General features: G+C 40.1%; 1 protein-coding gene across 5 annotated transcripts in view; it reads left to right on the top strand.

Moving 5' to 3' along the window:
- Positions 1 to 17,698, top strand: part of LOC135320495 (uncharacterized) — an 80,349-nt gene that overhangs the window by 39,874 nt on the left and 22,777 nt on the right. For all 5 annotated transcript variants that reach the window (XR_010379647.1, XR_010379649.1, XR_010379646.1 and 2 more), the window contains 2 exons: positions 12,134 to 12,319; positions 14,804 to 15,028. The gene's annotated coding sequence lies outside the window, so the exon portion shown is untranslated. The remainder of the gene's footprint in view (positions 1 to 12,133; positions 12,320 to 14,803; positions 15,029 to 17,698) is intronic.

A 17,698-nucleotide genomic window follows, 5' to 3' on the forward strand; every position in this document is an offset into this window, starting at 1 on the left:
ATATGCTCTTTGAGGTGAAGACCTGACAGACTTGATTATTTAACAGTCTCCCTTGAATTGATATCTCAGATTCCTTTGTCAATAGTAAAACAGCAGAAATATAGACGTCCTTTAATGCCGATGTGACCTGGAGCAGGTTTAGTCTCTGTGCCTCAGTGGCCTTATCTGCGGGTGGGGAAGATGATAACAGTGCTTCCCTCAGGGGGGCTGGTGAGGGGAGAGTGAGGAGCACAAAGGGAGGACTTACACGAGATGCTCATGAATGACAAAATTTAGTGCTCTCAGCCTGGTGAGGCCTCAGGGGCCGAGATGGCCGAACAGAGCAGTCCTAGCCGGAGCTCGATCCGTGTTGGCAGCTGTTATGATCAGTATCACCACTGTGGGTTATCAGGCAGTTTTAAGACTTGGTAATAGGAATTCATGAATAATGTTAAAAGATTAGACAACTCAGATCCGGTTTACATAGTTCTCAAGATTTCCTATGAGAAATGGATATTTTTCCCCCATCTTTAATCTGAGTTGAGTCTCTAAAAAACTTCTGTATTCCTCCATCTTTTTTATTTAATTCTCCATTTCTTGAAAAAAAAAGTCTTTAAATGGAGTTACTGGTGTCTGAACTGAGGGTCTCATGCATGCTGAGCACATACTCTCTCAAGTGAGGTATAATCTCCCCCGTGATTTTTTTTAAACTTTTCTTTCTTAGTATTCAGAGGTTAGAGGCCTCTAATTCTTTTTCTGGAGACATGTCCATGAACCTGTAAATCTATAATTAGTGGACAAAATTTGGTTTATGAAAAAATTCTATAAAACTTTCTGCAATCCATTCAAAAGGAAATGCTCATTGACATAAAATGTTTCTCCTTTATGGTGATTTCTAATTTTTTGTCTGCCTTAACTTATTAAAAGTAATCCTCATCATCATAATGACCAAGCTTGCTCTGAGTGGACACCTCCCTAAGGCTAAAATGCTTTCCTCATGTTTTACCTCATAGCAGGTGTTTAAGGGTAGGTATCAGTGTCTCCTTTTTTGCAGCTGAGGGATTGAGAGGTGGGGCAGCTTGTCCAAAATCTCACACAGCTGGCGCTGGCAGACTCAGGGCTGGAACCCAGGCTGCACAGGATGCTTTCTCAATGGCTCCTCTGATCAGCCCCGTGTTGAGTGGTTTCCCGAACTCCTGTGAGTCCATAAATGAACGATTTTAGCGGTCTCAGTTTGATGAAGCCTTCAAAGGAGACACACCAGTGAGAATGTGAGACAGAGTGGCATAAATTGAAATTGTACATTTTCACAAATGTTGCATTCTCAGGCAATGACTTAAAAAGTTTATATTTTTTTATTTTAGTGCTCTGTAAACACTAAAAACAAAACATTACAAATGATTATAGTGCAAAATAGGAGTGGGCTTTGAAAGTCCAACCATTGCTAATGATGTTGCTTGTTTTTCTCTAGTGGTGCTTATTGACAGAAAAATTTACAAAGACTGAATTGGTTCTATGTAGTCTTAGTATGGAGGAAAGTTTTGTCAGTGAATATAGTAAGTAAAATCTTTACTCTTTTCTTTCCTGATGATGAATATGTAAGTTGTTTTCATGGCTTAAGTACATTTCCTCATTTGTGAAATTTGAGTGATGCCGTTTACCTTGTTTGACTGTGAGAAGTAGACGCCTTGTATACGAAGCACCCAAGAGCTGCTTAGTAAAAATATGCTGTCACAAGGACAGATAGTTTAGAAGGATCAACTCTGAATACTAAAGAGAGTGGCTTGTTTCTGATGCATATTCAATATGCATATATATGAATATATGAATATGGCTTAAAGTAACAAGGATTCAGGGTTTTGTGTGTGTGTGCAGTATGAAGGTTTAATGAAATCTGTATCATTCTAGTGAGACAGGGACTAGTTAAATCACCTTAAGCAGACGGCCTTGAAAATTATTTACACAGAATGTGTGTTGTTACAACTCAAAATTCATGTTGCCGTGTAACCATCCACTCAGACATTTAAATTCGTAGAAATCTGACCAGAACTATTAAGTTTAGAAAAATCCACATTGATCATTTTAAGGGAATAAGCTTCTTTCTTTTGTGATTAAAGAAATTTTGATTTATTTTTCTGCATGCTTAATAGGTTTTAAAATATCAAAACATTGATTTGACATGTCACTTTTTTTAATAGAATAAAGCTCATGCTGTTTTAATGTGCAAATAAAAGTTTTTGTATTTCAATACACTTGTATGATTTCCTGGCTCTTTGAGAAGTATTTTGCAAGATACTTAGATTACCTACTGTTGGAAAAATACAGACGTGACTTTTATGAATAGAGGTCTAGTACAGATCTGTTGGTTTTTGCTACAGTGAATGACATGAGGCCTAGGAGAGAGAACTTTGCTGCTGATTGCCGGAAGGACAGATCCCAGATCTCAGTCTCCCCTCCTGTAAAATGAAGTGGCTGGACTGGATTCTTTCCTCTTCTAAGATGAGTTTCCATGAGCCTGTGTCTTTTGTTTATATTCAAGAGTATTAGCAATGTCAGATTAAATACTGAATACCCCTCCCTTCCCCGAAGCAAACTGCAGTATGTGGTACATAAGCTTTTAGTTATCTGATTCTTGTTTCTGATTCAACAGGCAATTTTTTTGTTGCATCTTTCCCGGCAACCTGGAAGGTCTTTTTAGCCATAGGAGGCGCTGTTGCACCTTCATACAGTCTTAATTTTCCTGTTTGTAAAAGAAGGCTTAACAAATATTTTTTTGCTTTGATTCCTTTGCTTAGTGCTTCAGAATAGCACAATGTCCATTATGTCTGTCTACCTGGAAAAATTATTCTGCTTATGTCTTTGTTTTATTCTGTCATCTCGCTGTGAACATTTCAGAGTTGCTGTGCAAACAATGGCAAAATCGGTCTTTTATTCCAGTGTTAGCAACCAGTGAGCCGGGATTTTATAAAGCAGCTAGAAGCGGCCTCTTGAGCACCTTAAAGCTGAAAAGTGTACTGAGTTCCCTGAGTATTGACCCAGCCGCTGTGTGTCATTTGGTGGGAGGTGATTTTGTACATAGAAGAAGGGGTGTAGTGATTTGACTTGGGTTTGCGTGCACGCGCTGCCACTGAGCCACGTGAGCCTGAGTCAGTTTGTTCTGAGTTTCTCCCTCGTCTGTGAGATGGGGATGCTCGTATATGCTTTGCAGAATTGTGAGAATTAGAAATTATGTAAATTGTTTAGCACAGTGGGAATGTCAAAGGGCTCATAAAGTTTAGCTCCTGTTTTGTATGAAGCCATCATTTTAGAGTCTTTGGCAATTACTAAGAAACAGGAAAATAAGAAAATCTGGTTTTATGATGAAAGATATTTGAGGAGGTTCCATAGTTCCTATACCCATAATTTAGCATCAGCAAAGTCAGGACCGTTACACAGTCGCCCTGAACCAATGTTAAGCCACAGAATTTTTTGGTACTTCATATATATTGGGGCTTAAGTGGACCCAATACTTATACACATGTTTTCTCCAGCAGCCAACTGAGAGATGACACAGAAGAACAGACAGGCGATAAATGTCTCCTTTATTACTGATGAAGCCACGTTCTCCATGAAATTCAGGGCTGTGGGAAAATGCGTGTCATGATACTGTGTCCCAGAATTAGAGACTCACGCAGTCCCAGGTAACTCTGGGCCACAGCGAGCCTTCCCTTAAGATGATCTGCCCCATCCTGCACAGGGCTGCCCTGCCATGGAGCTGAGCATCCCGGGTGCTTCCCAAGGGTGGCCAACACTGGAGGGAAAGGAAAGGTTTCATATGCCCTGCTTGTCTCTCCGGACTCACACCTCAATCTGTTATTGTGAAGAGTGCTAGCCGTTGGCCAGGGGTCAGGGGTGTGAAGGGGGAAGCACTCTCCATGGACCAGAGGAGTGTGGATGAGGCATCCCTTCTCTCAGTTTAAACAGGTGGTGAGATGCAAGAGAAGGGTGCTCTCCAAGAGTTTATAAGAGGGGAAATAAGGATTTCATTTGGGACTCAGACTAGCCATGAAACACAGAAGATGATTAGTAGGGAGACTTGTAAATCACTTTCTTATTAAATTCACATTTGTTGAGCACCAAAAATGTGCTACATTCTTTTCTGAGCGTTTTACAGAAATGAATCCTTCAATCTTCACAACAAGTGAGTAAGGGAGATTTGATTGTTATCCCAGGTTTACAATGTGGAAATTGAGGCACGGAGAGAGTAAGTAAGTTGGCCAAGGTCACAGAGCTAGTAAGTGGCAGAGCTGGTATTTAAACCCTGGCTGTCTGGTTTCCAGGCTCCCAGGGATGGGCTTTGGGTGTTTAGAGGTATCTGCATCCCTGGATCTCTGTACCTCTGTGCATCACTTAGCCCAGAAAGTACAGGGAAAGAGAGTTACACAGGTGCTCACAGTCGTGTCTCAGCCACTGTCAAAGGACAGTGCACCGTGATTGGCGTTAAATGTCTTCTGGGCAGCAGATCTGTTCGTATAACAGAAATTTAGTCCATTGAGTTAATCTAGAAACCCTTCCTGCTCTGCTTCTGTCCATGGTTGCCATGTGACTGCCTGCCCGTGATTGGGCCGTTGAGGAGAATCTGTACTCATAGTTGAACTCTGATATTTCAGTCTGGTTCGTAGTTTCACATCTCCTGTTACATTAATAAATTCAATTTCTGGTTTCTTTGCATCAGTCTCTCATGAGTTTGGTTAATGTGACATCAGTCCATGGGAGCCCAGGGTTGCTGACGGTATATTTTCTGAGCATGTTGTGGCACTTCTACCCGTGTGGACCTGGGTGGAAGATTTCCGCCTTCCACACTGATTTCCCCGAACAGCAGGGTCCTCTCCCACCCCCGAATGTGAGGCTGGGAGCTCTCAGAGTAGGCCAGTCAGAGGCCAAGTCCACCAATCAGAAAATGATGAAGTCCTTGGAAGTGGGTTTAATAGAAAAAAAGGGCTTCCAGGTAGTCCGATGGGCTGTTTGAGTCCATTTGGTGAAAAGCTATCCACTGTTTCTGGTTGAGCTGCTTCTTTGCTGTTGAAAAGTCTGGATTACATAGAGGGATTTTAAAAAGCAGAAAGGTGTGATTTCATGTGGTACATCCACACAGGTGAGAAGTGATGGATGACTGCCTGTGTGAGGCATAGACAGAGTCTTACAAACTTCATAAAACAGCTTTAAAAGCTCTGCCATCTGAGTGCACTTCATATGGGGTCCAATTCATGACTGGGCATGCTGAGAGGGCAAATAATTGATAATGGCAGAAAGGACACGGAGGCATCAAAGAGATCTCAGTCATGTTCCCTGTTTAAAGGATGTGGCACAATGTAATTTATTTGAGCTGGTTCTTCACTGAACAGTTTCGAGTGTTTTCTGGGACTCCCCAGTGCACCAAGGTTCCTTACAGCTGGGTGTCCCCACAGTGCAGCTCTGTCAGCGCTCATCCTGGGCTGACGTGGTGTCACGGGGAGCAGGACGGTCAGCGTCCCCGGCTCCTCCGAGCTCCGTTTCTTCATCCGCAATGCTGGGTTTCTCTTCGCTGTCTACTTAGTAGGGTTGCTGAGAATCACACGTGATGGTTGTCAGGGGCGATTTGTGGTTGTCCCTGTGATAGTCATATAGTGAATATTTGATAGAAACTCTTGTTTTTTATTAAAATTATGGCTCCTAGATTGCAGTGGTTTTTAGTCTGCATTTACTCTTTTTATAAATTTATTCTTATTTTTAAATAAGCACTTATTTTTATTTATTTTTATGAAGGTACTGGGGACTGAAGCCAGCACATTGTGCATGCTAAGCAGGTGTTCTACAACTGAGTAATACAGACCCTCCTTGTCTGAACTTAAAAATAAATATTTCAATACACAAAATAGCTCTTAAACACCATCATGGGACCTATTTTCTGTATAGACAATTGAATACATATGCTATTTCAATAAGAATAAATGTTGTTGGGACATACTTTCTGAATCTGTTTATGTGTTTAAAAACGATCATAGGTAGTGATAAACACGAGTCTTAGATCCACTACTTAGGGTCTGTTTTGCCATCATGGGAAATTATATTCTATAGAGAAGGCTAATTGGGTCTCGTTGATATTTGGATGATTTAGCAGATGATGAAGGCTTTCAAAAGCTGACAGTTTTGTATTTTAAACTAACTACAAAGTTATCTTCTATAAATTGGAAGTCCTCAGCTTGTGAATTGCCCAGTAATTCAGTGTGTACATGTCTGTGTCTCTGTGAACGTGTGTGTGTGTGTGTGTGTGATTTCAGGAAGGTAGAAATAAGTTCCATATAGCCCTCTGATACCTCTCTCTTCCAGTTCAAGGTGTAGGCATATATTTATACAAATAAATTGATACTCTTTTGTCATTTGGCATATTGGTGGGTATAAAAGTTTCTCATACTTGTTTCAGAAGGGTTGGGGAGAATGAGCTTAGAAAATAGGAGGAGATAGAGGCAGGAAGGTTCTTTACACTTTGTGCAGGATGAGAAACAGTAGCTTTTCTTTTTTCTACTAAAGCAAACTGGCACTGAATTGTAACATACTATTACTCAGAATTGCTTTTCTGATCAGATACGAGTGCCTCAGATTTTTCAAGGCAACATGAATGATGAAATGTGTTTTAGCAATTATCTTTAAATGTAGTTTTATTTTTTAATTAAAAGGCTATAGCCTGTTCTTTCTTCCAGCGTTACAAGAAGTTCCCATTGATCCAGGTACATGATAATTGTGCTTAGTTTCTTCGGGTTATTGTTTTGTTTTTTTTTTAAGTGCTTGTTTCATTGTGGTGTGAATGAATGTTTAAAATTTCTGGATTTTGATGTTTAGAACATGCTGATTTATCAGAACTGTTAAAAACCTGATTGCTGTTTGGTCCTCGTTTGGTGGGGCAACCTATTGATTTCTGTTGTCTGTTAAAAAGGGAAATTCTTCCTCTAGCCTGTAGATCATTAAGTGAATGGTTTGCAGTGTGCCTTTAAAATTCTTTGAATGCATTGAGCATGTTTGTCCAGTGAATTTTGAATTGACTCATAGTAATGACTTTGATTCTGTGGCTTTTGCTCGTCTCCACATGAATTTGAATTCTCTGTTGCATTTTGTATACGTGTTCTTAACAGGGGAAGAAATTTTGCATTTTTTACATTGGTGGGTTTTCCTATCCCCTCTGAATGCCTTCTGTAATTGATACAGCGAAAATCTGTTATTGCAGTGCTTAATTATTTCATAAACTATTTTTTGGCTTAATCAGATACAATGACAAAGAATGATAATAAAAAACATGAAAAACTTCCTTCCTTTGAAGAATAGAAATGAGGTGGTCAGGCTCACGCGTGCTTTGTACCTGACACCCTTACTTTCATGTCATTGTGTATCATGATTCGGAGATGGAGTTGCTTCAGGTTTGTAGATTTTTGTTTTAACATTTGTGTTGAATTCATTCTCTAGGCTGATGTTTCCTGTTGCGTTTGTGGAAAGTGTAGGTGAAGGGAAACAGATGCTATGTTTTGTATTCAGGAGGCCTGAGTTGCTGAAGAGAATAGAGTAGAGGGTGGGCTGAGGAACAGAGTGACACTCCCTCACCTCCAGGCTGAAATTGATGAACAATGAAATCAATTAGGTGTATCGGTATTTATTTGACCAATAGAAGTCAGAGGGCCCAGACTGTCTAGTTATGCGCAATGGAAAGTACTGAATTCACCTGCAGAATTAGGTGATTTACCAAGTAGAAGCAGCTTAGAGCAATCAGAAAAATCAGTTCTATGATGAGATATAAAAAGAATATAATATCTATTATTTCTGAAACTTTTCTATGTTAAGTTGTGTAGAGCTAAAATTAAGTTCCAAGCACCAGGAGTTATGAGTCTGGGTGGTTCTGTGGGATCGTTATTCAGGGATGTGTCTAGACCCTGCTGGAATGGCCGAAGCTGGCAGGAAAAGACCCAGAGCCAGGATTTGTCATCCTAGGGTGTCCTCCATAATGGTTCCATGTGATAGCCCATGATTGGGTTAACAAATTTAACAGACTCCAGACGCATGTGAACCTTAAGAAGAAAAAGTGTGCTTAGTAACTGCTTTCAAGCAAGCACCTGTGCATCCTCACTCCTGTCTCCTTGCCATAAAAAGCAGAGACAATGCCTTGCTTGCATATTTGAGGTTTTAGATAGCACTCTGTTCATTGCACAGCAATGACCCAGGCCCTCAGCTATAAATGCTGGGCGTGCGTGCTGTTAGATAGTCTATTATCCCCAAAACACGGACCTGGCTGGACTGGTGGTCTGCTTTGTAATGAATATCTAAAGAATTTATCTTGTTCCCCTCTCCCCATGACTCCCCTAAAGGTAAACTAAGCCTTTTTACTCATTGTGGATTCTACAATCTCTGTCTCATCCTGTCTTTCCCCAAGTTCCTGTTTACTATCACACAACTGTTAAAGACTATTTTCTTTGATTATACACAATAAATATGGGAGCATTTGAGAGGCTCTTGGAGTTGGCTCCCTACTCCCTCTCGCTTTCTTTCCTTTTTCCACAGTCTTGAGTCATTCATTCCATGTCGGTAAGACTTCTGCCAGCCAGAACCCACAGTTCCAGGTGAGAAGGATGCAGACTTTATCTCTCCTACCCGAGGGAGAGAGAGAAGAGAATTGAGATCTGCTCCCCCGTGGTCCCTTCCTGCCCCAGGGCCACTCCAGTTCACCTGCAGCCTTCTGGCCTCTGCTCTCAGGGCCTCTGTCCCAAGACTGACATCAGCCTTTTTTTCCCTTGTCAATATTTCCTGTGCCTTTCAGGAGTTGGTCTCTTCTCTGCAATTCCACCCTGGCAGATGTGATGGTGGTCAGCGTGCTGGTGGGCCGTCATTTGGGGACTCCCAGGAGCCATTCTGATTCTCCTGAGTCTCTCATTCGGGGTTACAAAACTGTTGAGAACCGGAGGAAGCCCATTCACGTGAGGTCAACACAGTATTACATCACTTTCATTTTATTTTTGAATTTTCATTGGAGAAATTATTTGTAACAAACTTTTCCAGATTTTCGGCCGCCTGCTTTCCTCACCACTATTTCCTTGTTGGCTCTGGTGCTTGTTTAAAGAGCCAGGTTTCTTCTCTGGTCATTTCTAGCAGCTGGGCTTGCCGAATCCTTGATCTGCATTTGAAGCAGAATGCTTCTTCGTGATGTCAAACTGATTTTCCTTGTCATGTCTTAATATTTTGTGTACACTCAGCAACTGTTTCAAGTGAAATGCTCTTGTCCAATTTCGGTTAACTCACATTTGCTGAACTCCTGCTTTCATGCTGAGGGCAGTTTCTTCTTCCTGTAATAAAATTTAGCAATTTGCATTTACTATGGGAAGGTACTGGCCCGAGGTGCTCTCGTTCTTAACAGTTTTAATAACAATTCACCCATTAAAATGTACAGTGGTTTTTACTCTATGCCCAGAATTGTGCATCCCATTCAATCTTAGAACATTTTCATCCCCTCAACAGGAAGCTCCTTACGCATAAGCAGACATCCCCATCTTCCCCATCCTCCCACAGCCCCAGGGAGCCACTTTTCTCTCTCTGTGGGTTTGCCTCTGCTGGAAATTTCATGTAAATCGAGTTACTTCATGTAAGTGGAAGCATCTATTGTGACTGACTTCTTTCACACTGAGTAACGTTTTCAATATTTGTCCACGTTGTGGCCTGGGTCAGTACTCTATGCTTTGCTATTGCTGAATAATATTCCTCTGTATGGCTGGGCCCCTCTGTTTACCCATTCATCACGTGATAGGCATTTGTGTTGTTTCTGCTTTTTGGCTGTGATGAGTAATGGCACCGTGAATATTCCTGTAGGAGTTTTTATGTGAACATTTGTTTTCAGTTCTCTTACGTGTGTGCCCAGGAAGCAAAATTGCCTGGTTATTCAGAAACCAAATGTTCAACTCTCTAAGGACCTGCCAGGCGTTTTTCCAAAGTGGCCAGGCTGTGTTACATCCTCACCAGCAACGGCTGCGACCTCTGCATCTTCTGTGTCCTCATTAGTGCTTGTTACTCTTTTTTTGATTATAACCTATTGTAGTGAGTGTGAAGCAGTTTCTCCTAGTGGTTTTGACTTGATTTCCCTTACAGCTAATGATATTGAACATCGTTTCGTTGTGCTTATTGGTCATTTGTATATTTTCCTTGATAAATGTTTTTCAGATCCTCTATTCATTTTTTAATTGAGTTGCCTTTTTATTGTTGAGTTGTAGGAGGTTCTTTTTGTTTTTGTTTTGTTTTTGTTTTTGTTTTTTGGTAGATACAAATTCCTTATCAGATAAATGATTTGAAAAAATTTCTGCTGTGTGTTGTTTTTTCACTTTCTGGATGGTGTCTTTGAAGCAAAGTTTTGAAATTTGATGAACTCCAATTTATCTCTGTTTTCTTTTTCCTTGTCCTTTTGGGGTAATATTTAATATCTGAGGTATTTTATTTAAACTTTTATATATAAAATAACTTAATTATTGGGACCGTTCTAGGAGACGGGTGCTGTTGTTGTCCCCAGTCTATGGATAGGAGACTGGGATGCAGAAAATTTCACTGACTTATCAGTGTCAAAGCTACCCAGTGCTGTGGGAGTTCAGACCCTCATGTTTGTCCCCAGCATCTGTGCTCTTCACCACCATGCTCCACTCCTTCCTGGAATCGTTAATGAAAAAGTCTTTACTTTTTTGATTTCTTGTTAGTTTTTGTTTTTCTCATTGGGGCCTCATCTCCTCATTTTCCTTTAAGAGATCAGTGTAGGTTTATTTTAGGTCTCATGTAGGCAGAAGCATTGCTATCAGTTAACTTCTTTATTACTCACTCCCCAGTGATGGCTGTTGCTAATTGACCTAATGAAGTCTTGCTTTAGTCTTTCCTTCTCATGACACTAACAACAGAGTCATGACTTACAGAATGCTTAAAGAAGAAAGTACTTGATTGATTTTATTTTGCTACCCAATCAAACCAATCAAATAAAAACCCCAGAGTTGACACAGACGGTAAGACCTCCAGAATAGGGTCACTGTCTTCCTTGTGTTCCATTTGTTTGGTCACAGTGTCTGGATAGTGCCTTGCTGTCCAGCAGTTTTGTTAGGATACAGTGCTCGTGAATCATTGTAAGGACAGAATTTTGACAACAGACTGTGCTGTTCATTTCACGAGGGAAAAGTTAATATAGAAATACTGCTCAGATCTATTTTAAAATTAAGCTTGGAATTTTGAGAAGAATTCAAGAAACCATACAAAGATCTTTTTCACTAATTTTAGATCTATCTTAGACACATTATGGTTACATAGCAGAGTACCTTATCAAGTAGATTTGACAAGAGGTGTGTATTATTGATTATTTGTTTTAGTTGAAATATTCTACCTGGGATAAAATATTCAGTGCCCATAAATGAACAAATATGTTTGTATTTCTATGCAACAAGGGAGCAGACTTCATATGTTTCTATATAATATATATGACTGTGTGTTTTAATCTGTCTTTCAGTGTTTTTATAGTTTTTCAGCAATGTTGTAACTTTAGAATTCTTCTAAGAAAATCACCCCAGATTCTAGTGCAGTTTGTACTGTGTATCCTGTCTTATGCATGGGATTCCACTGTCCCCACAGGGAGGAATTTCCTCTTCTATTGAGGTAGTATCAGAGTTAAAGGAACTGTGATTTCTAGGCCTTTGCTCTCCATGTGTTTGCAGTTGGCTGTCAATCGCGATTTTCCCTTTCTTGAGTTTTCATTGTTCAATTAGAATTTTTGAAAATAACTATTAATATGTTGCATCGATCTCCCTAGAAACTTGATGTGTTTGTGCTTTTCAGTTTTCAATTTATGAAAAATGTAAATACACACTTGTTTTTAAGTAGTCCTTTTTCACTAGATATTTGGTTACCTCTTTATAGTTAAAATATTTTTTTCCCAATGAATGAATCGGTGTGCATGATTTAAAAGATACCTTACTTTTTATTTTTCTTATTGTAACAGTTATATTCATTGTAGAGAATTTAGAATATACGGATAAACACATTAATAACTTAAAATGGCCTCTAATCTCACCTAGACATACAGTTGTAAGGTTTGAAATTGAGAATTACAGGTCCTCTCACATTGTTCTTCTTTTTCAAGTACGTTTTGGTTACTGAGACCCTCGAATTCCCATATGAATTGTAGCAGCAGCTAGTCAGTTTCTGCAGAGGAGCCCGCAGGGATTGTGATCGAGACCACGTTGAATATACGGATCGTTCTGGGGAGCACTGCCATTCCAAGAGCGCTGTCTTCTGATCCAGCAATGTGCTTGGTTTGTCTGTCCAGGTATTTAGGTTTTGTTCATATTTTTTTTAACAATGCTTTGAGTTTACAGAGTTATTTTACTTTTTTTTTTTTTTTGCCTTTATACTGAGGACAAGTGTGCCAGGTACCGGGATCAGAAGTGTATTTGAGCCCCGCCACTTGCTGCCACCATGGTCGCTGCGCTCTTGCTTCACCCGCTCTACAATCTTGCACAGAATAGGACCTCAGTAACTCTCTCTCTCGAATGATTATATGCTTGTTGGATGATGCTTGAGAGTCCGTGTGATGATTTTTTTTCCCCAGCCTTTCCCCACTTCTTTACTATGCCCTTTCTCTTCCTTTCCTCCAGCCTGGGTTTCAGTTTACCTGTGGCATTGATTTTTCTTGTCTGTAGACACTTCCTTTCACTGGTTCACGATAATTTTACATGTGGGCTGTGGAAACTTGCTAGATGTCAAGAAAGAGCCAATCCATTGCATGCTAGTAATTTTAGAGTGCATTATTGTTTTATCGATTGAAATTAAATCAGGGTGACCCCCTGAGCCCTCCCGTGAGCTGTTTTTGCCTTCCTACATGTGATAAAGCTCTGGTTGCTGAATGTGCCCTTTCCCCAGACTTGGTTTTGGAGTTAAGTCACCATCAGTGGAGCCCTCTCTTTAAAAGATGAAGAAAACATTTGCTCCTTCTCCCTGGTTGGGGACTTGGATGAGATGAGGTACCAGATAAATAATGGAGCCCCACCTCATTCTAACACCCGCTCGTTCCTTTCCTTTCTCCACGGAAAAAGAGTACAATTCAACACTATAAAGATTGATTGTGACCAAATGAGATAGACAGGACAACCGATCATTTATTAAATATACTTTCATGCCAGAAACAAGTGTATTATACACACAAAAAGCACACAAAGCACGGTAGTACCGTGATTACAAACGTGGGTCCGAGTTCGAGTCCTGCTCTGGAGTGACCAATCCTGTGAGATGGAGAACTGGTAGGTCGGCTTAGCCTCTCTCGGGCTTGTTTTCTGTCCTGCAGAGATGGGGCTCGCTAGGCGTCCCTCCCCCGTAGAGGTGCTGTAGGGTGCAAATAATGCGCGTGGGCAGCCCGAGCACAGCTGCTCGTTCCTCGTAAGTGCAGGAGAGCATAGCTTTTATGGTGAAGGCTTTATAACAGCCCCGTGTAGACTCTCAGTGCTCCGAAGGGATGCCCTGTGGTTTGGAGATGGGATTCTCATTTCTGTAAATACCCAAGGACTGTGTAATTGGGCCCTGCTGATTTGAATCTATTCTTTAGAAAGTACATATTGTAGATATATTTTTCAAGCATGCATGCTTTTTTCTTTTATTATTTATAGTTCAACCCTCTCCCTTGGTGGGACTTTTCATGGAATCCAGGAAAAAGCCCTAAGCCACCTGCCTCTTCACACGTCTCCGTGGCGGTTTTCTTCCCTGACTAGAAGAGGGTTCTGCATAGGAAATTTTCTTTGTTCCCCTTTTCTTGGAGTCTCTCTGTCTGTCTGCCCACCTCTCACCTGTCCAACTGTCCATTTCTCTACCCACTCATTCTTCTGACTTGTTCCAAAAAGCATTTCAGGCAGCTTACAGAAGAACAGATACCAAATAAACAGGTGAGAAAGTGGGGCCAAGTTCAGACAGTGAGGCTAGGAGGCGAGCCTGTGTGAGGGTGGCAGGCATGAGAGACACGCGTCTGCCCTGTGACTTATAAGATCGACAGCAAGAGTGTGCCTGAGGCTCCCAGCAGACACAGGGAAACTGAGTGTGTGGGAGATGCTCACTGGCTGTGAAATAAATAAGTGGCTGAGGAGAAGCCCAGCCTTTCCAGCTACTAAGGCTTAGGAGAATAATTTGAGTGTCTTCAACATCAGATTATTTCATCTTTTCTTTTGTCAGAGTTCTACATATAGTTGGTTACATTCTGTACCTTGAAATTTCTACAAAATTTCTTCCCACGTGAGTCCCATGACTCGGGAATGGGGTGGTTCTGCTCATTGACTGGGGATGGCCAGAAACCGAAAATGACAGCTTCAAAGGAGCCTGGGATTTGTCAGTTATGTTTTGTCAGTACTGTAGAGTTCAAAAAATGCTTTCACAGTATCTCTCCATCTGAGGCGGCAGCGTGCTCTCTTAGCAGCATCAGGAGCTCAGGGCCACGGGATGGTGGGGGCTGACTGCTTTGCCGTCAAGACAGCTGAGCTAGTCACTGCAGGTGTGGTTCTTTTACGTAAGGCCTTTCATGTTCTTTACTTGAATGTTTCAACAGGGAGTTAATTAACTGAGTCAATTAACATTTAATGAATATGATGCTTTGTTGTAAAGACAGTTATAGACAGAATATAAGCTCTGAAGCCTTTAAAAACGGTTTCATTACTGAAATTTCACTAGGGGAGATACACAGTTTATCTTATTTATGCCTCTCTTTTAAAGTAACAAAGAAACAAGACAGAAAAGGCAGAGGATGGTTTCTGTTCTTCCTTTCTGCTTGCAGGTGCCCTCACCTCCAGTAGCATCCATCCAGACACCGGAACTGACACTGGCCGTGCTCAGAACTGCCTCAGCCCTGAAGACACAACTGACAAATAGAAGGGGACCACGCCCTGTTACAGCAGGTGCTCTCACTTTCTGGATCCTTATGTAACTGAGCGGTGTCAATCAGGATTGCCCGTTTTACATTGTGTGGCGCTGCTGCGGTGTCTCCTAGTTATTTGTTTCTGTAAGTATTCATGTATTATTCCCCAATGCGTGGTACTACACGTCTAAAAATGCTTTTTTCAGATGAAAAATAATGTGCATTTAATATAATATGTCTGAAAAAAGGGGCAAAAATTCTATCCTGGTCCCGCTACTCAGAGATAATAATTAACAATTTAACATTTATTTTCTGTTCTTTTCGTCAGTGTGTAGCATCTCTGTCATAAAAACCAGTGAGCACTCCGTCCCTGTTTACTGTTCGGAGACCTCCATTTTCCATTCGGCTTATTACATGTTTTTCTACAATATTCTATCTCCCCTGGCATGATTTTTAAAGACCAGTGTAGCATTCTGTCTTATGGAGGCATGGTCCATTTTACTTCGGACTTAAATAAACTTTTAAATTCCAAGTATACTTAACTGAAATACTGAAAAGAGAACTGTGGTGGTACAGGAAGGCCCCTAACTCCCTTCCCATTAATTCCTGAGAGTAAAAGCTTTTGAAAATTTGGTATATATATTTCATGACCTTTATGCCTATGAGATACATATATATACACATATGAGAAATCAATGTATAGGTGTGTGTATATATGCTTTATTTAAAAATGAGACCATACTATATGTTTTTCTGCAGCTCGCTTTATTCACTCAGGGGTATATCATGGACATCCTCCCACTCCAGACTCACCCGGCCCTTTCAGATAGATTGGAGGGGTCTCCTGATGTGTGGGTGTCGTCTCTTGTCCACGGACACATTTGGTGGGAGAGTGCTGTGGACAAGGCCCTGGACCACGGCGAAACGCCGGCTCCCTCAGCGCCCGCAGCTCGCCTTGATTTACCGCATCATTGTCTTGATGGTGGACAGTTAAGTTTTCTCCATTTTCCACTGTCAGAAAGAATGTTTGAGTTGCATCCTTCTTGTACAGAACTTCCTGTGATCTTGTATGTGTATTCCTTTAGTTAAGGCTTCTGGAAATTTAGTCCCTGGATGTGACATTTACATTCATCACAGACTCCTTTCAAGTGACTAGAAATTCCTTCTCCATTGGGGAAAGAAAAAATGCACAATTACTTATGTAACCAATTCTCTATCGCTGGATATGATTTCACTTCAGTTTTTCTTCCCACCTTTGTAAACAGTGCTGTGTAAATGCCCTGATGGGTACATCTTTTTGGACTGATTTTTTTTTTCCTAAAGGAAACGATTCCTAGAAGTGGAGTTGAGTCAGTGTGTATGTACGTTTTTCAGAGCTTACAAATCCATTGATATGTCATCCTCTGAAAAAGTCGCTCATGATTTGTTCTCCCACAGATGGACACTAGCTAGAATATCTTAAAAATATTTGCCAATATGATAAGCAAAAGTGCTTTTTCATTGTTTTTGTTTGCATTTGATGACCAGTGAAGTTTTGAGCATTTTTCACTCATTAGCCATTTGACTTTTTTAAAATGAATGATTCTTTTTTATCCTTTCCCACATTTAAGTGAGGGAGCTTCTTGTTGCTTTGTGACAGCTTTTTGTATGTTATGAAAATTAACTTCGTGAATTCATCAACATGTATCACAGAGCTTTTTCTTGTCATTTCTTTCCTTTCATTTTGTTCAGGAAGTTTTTTGATTTTTGTTGTGACTCAAACTATTCTTAGGATAGTAAATGTCTTCCTTATGGGTATTATCTTTGACATTATTCTTAGAAATACTCTCTTATAATGGAATAAATCTCTTCTGTAGTTTTTTTTTAATCTCTAAGATGGAGATTATAATAGTACATGTTATAGTGAGGAGAAGTTGAGTTAATAAGAGCAAAGAGTTGTATTTGCTGTTACTAGTACTTTTTAATATTTACATCGCTATCTGCAATTTATCTTGTGGTCATTATGACAGGAGTAGAATTTATTCTTTCCAGGTGATTCTCTGTCCCAGGACAATTATCGAATTCATAATTTTCTCTTTGATTTGAAATCCCACCTGTACAAAATACTTACATACACTAGAGTCTTTTTTGAGCTCATGGTTCCCTTCTGTCAATCTCCTTTCCTTACTCCAGCACCATATCTTACATGTTGTAAAAATTTATTTAATAACTGGCAGTCTGATTTTTTTTGATTCTTTTCTTCCATCCCAAATTTTCTTGTCAAGTATTATGACTTTATTATTCCTGAAGAATTCCAAAATATTTTGTTCAAGTTATAAAAAATCAGATTGGAATTTTCATGGGATTTTTTAGTAAGTTTTGAATTATTCTTAGGAGAACTTACATCTTTACAAAACTGCTTTTCTCCATGCAATATGTTTATGTCTCTACATTCATACCTCTTACTTTAACCCTCAGTACAGTCCTGAAGTTTCTCCATTTAGAATATGGGCATTATTTTTGAATTTATTCCAGATTATTGTTTATGTTTTTGTTAATTTTGTAAGTGAGAATTTTTTGCTATTATATTTTTAAATGTTTAAAACTGACATTTAGAAAGGAAGATTCGGTTTGTCAATACTCACTTTGTAACTTGTCATTTAAAATTGTAAGTATTAAGTACTTGTTCCAGAATCCTTTCTTTTCTGTTTTTTAAAATTTGTTTCCAAGATTCTCAAAATGTTCATAGCTAAGTAGTATAGGTGGGGACACAGATGGAGAGAGGAAGTGTGGCTCACGAACAAACTGTGAGCACTTTCATGGCTGCCTATAGGC

The sequence above is a fragment of the Camelus dromedarius genome, unplaced genomic scaffold, assembly GCF_036321535.1.
Source record: "Camelus dromedarius isolate mCamDro1 unplaced genomic scaffold, mCamDro1.pat HAP1_SCAFFOLD_117, whole genome shotgun sequence".
Classification (NCBI taxonomy): domain Eukaryota; kingdom Metazoa; phylum Chordata; class Mammalia; order Artiodactyla; family Camelidae; genus Camelus; species Camelus dromedarius.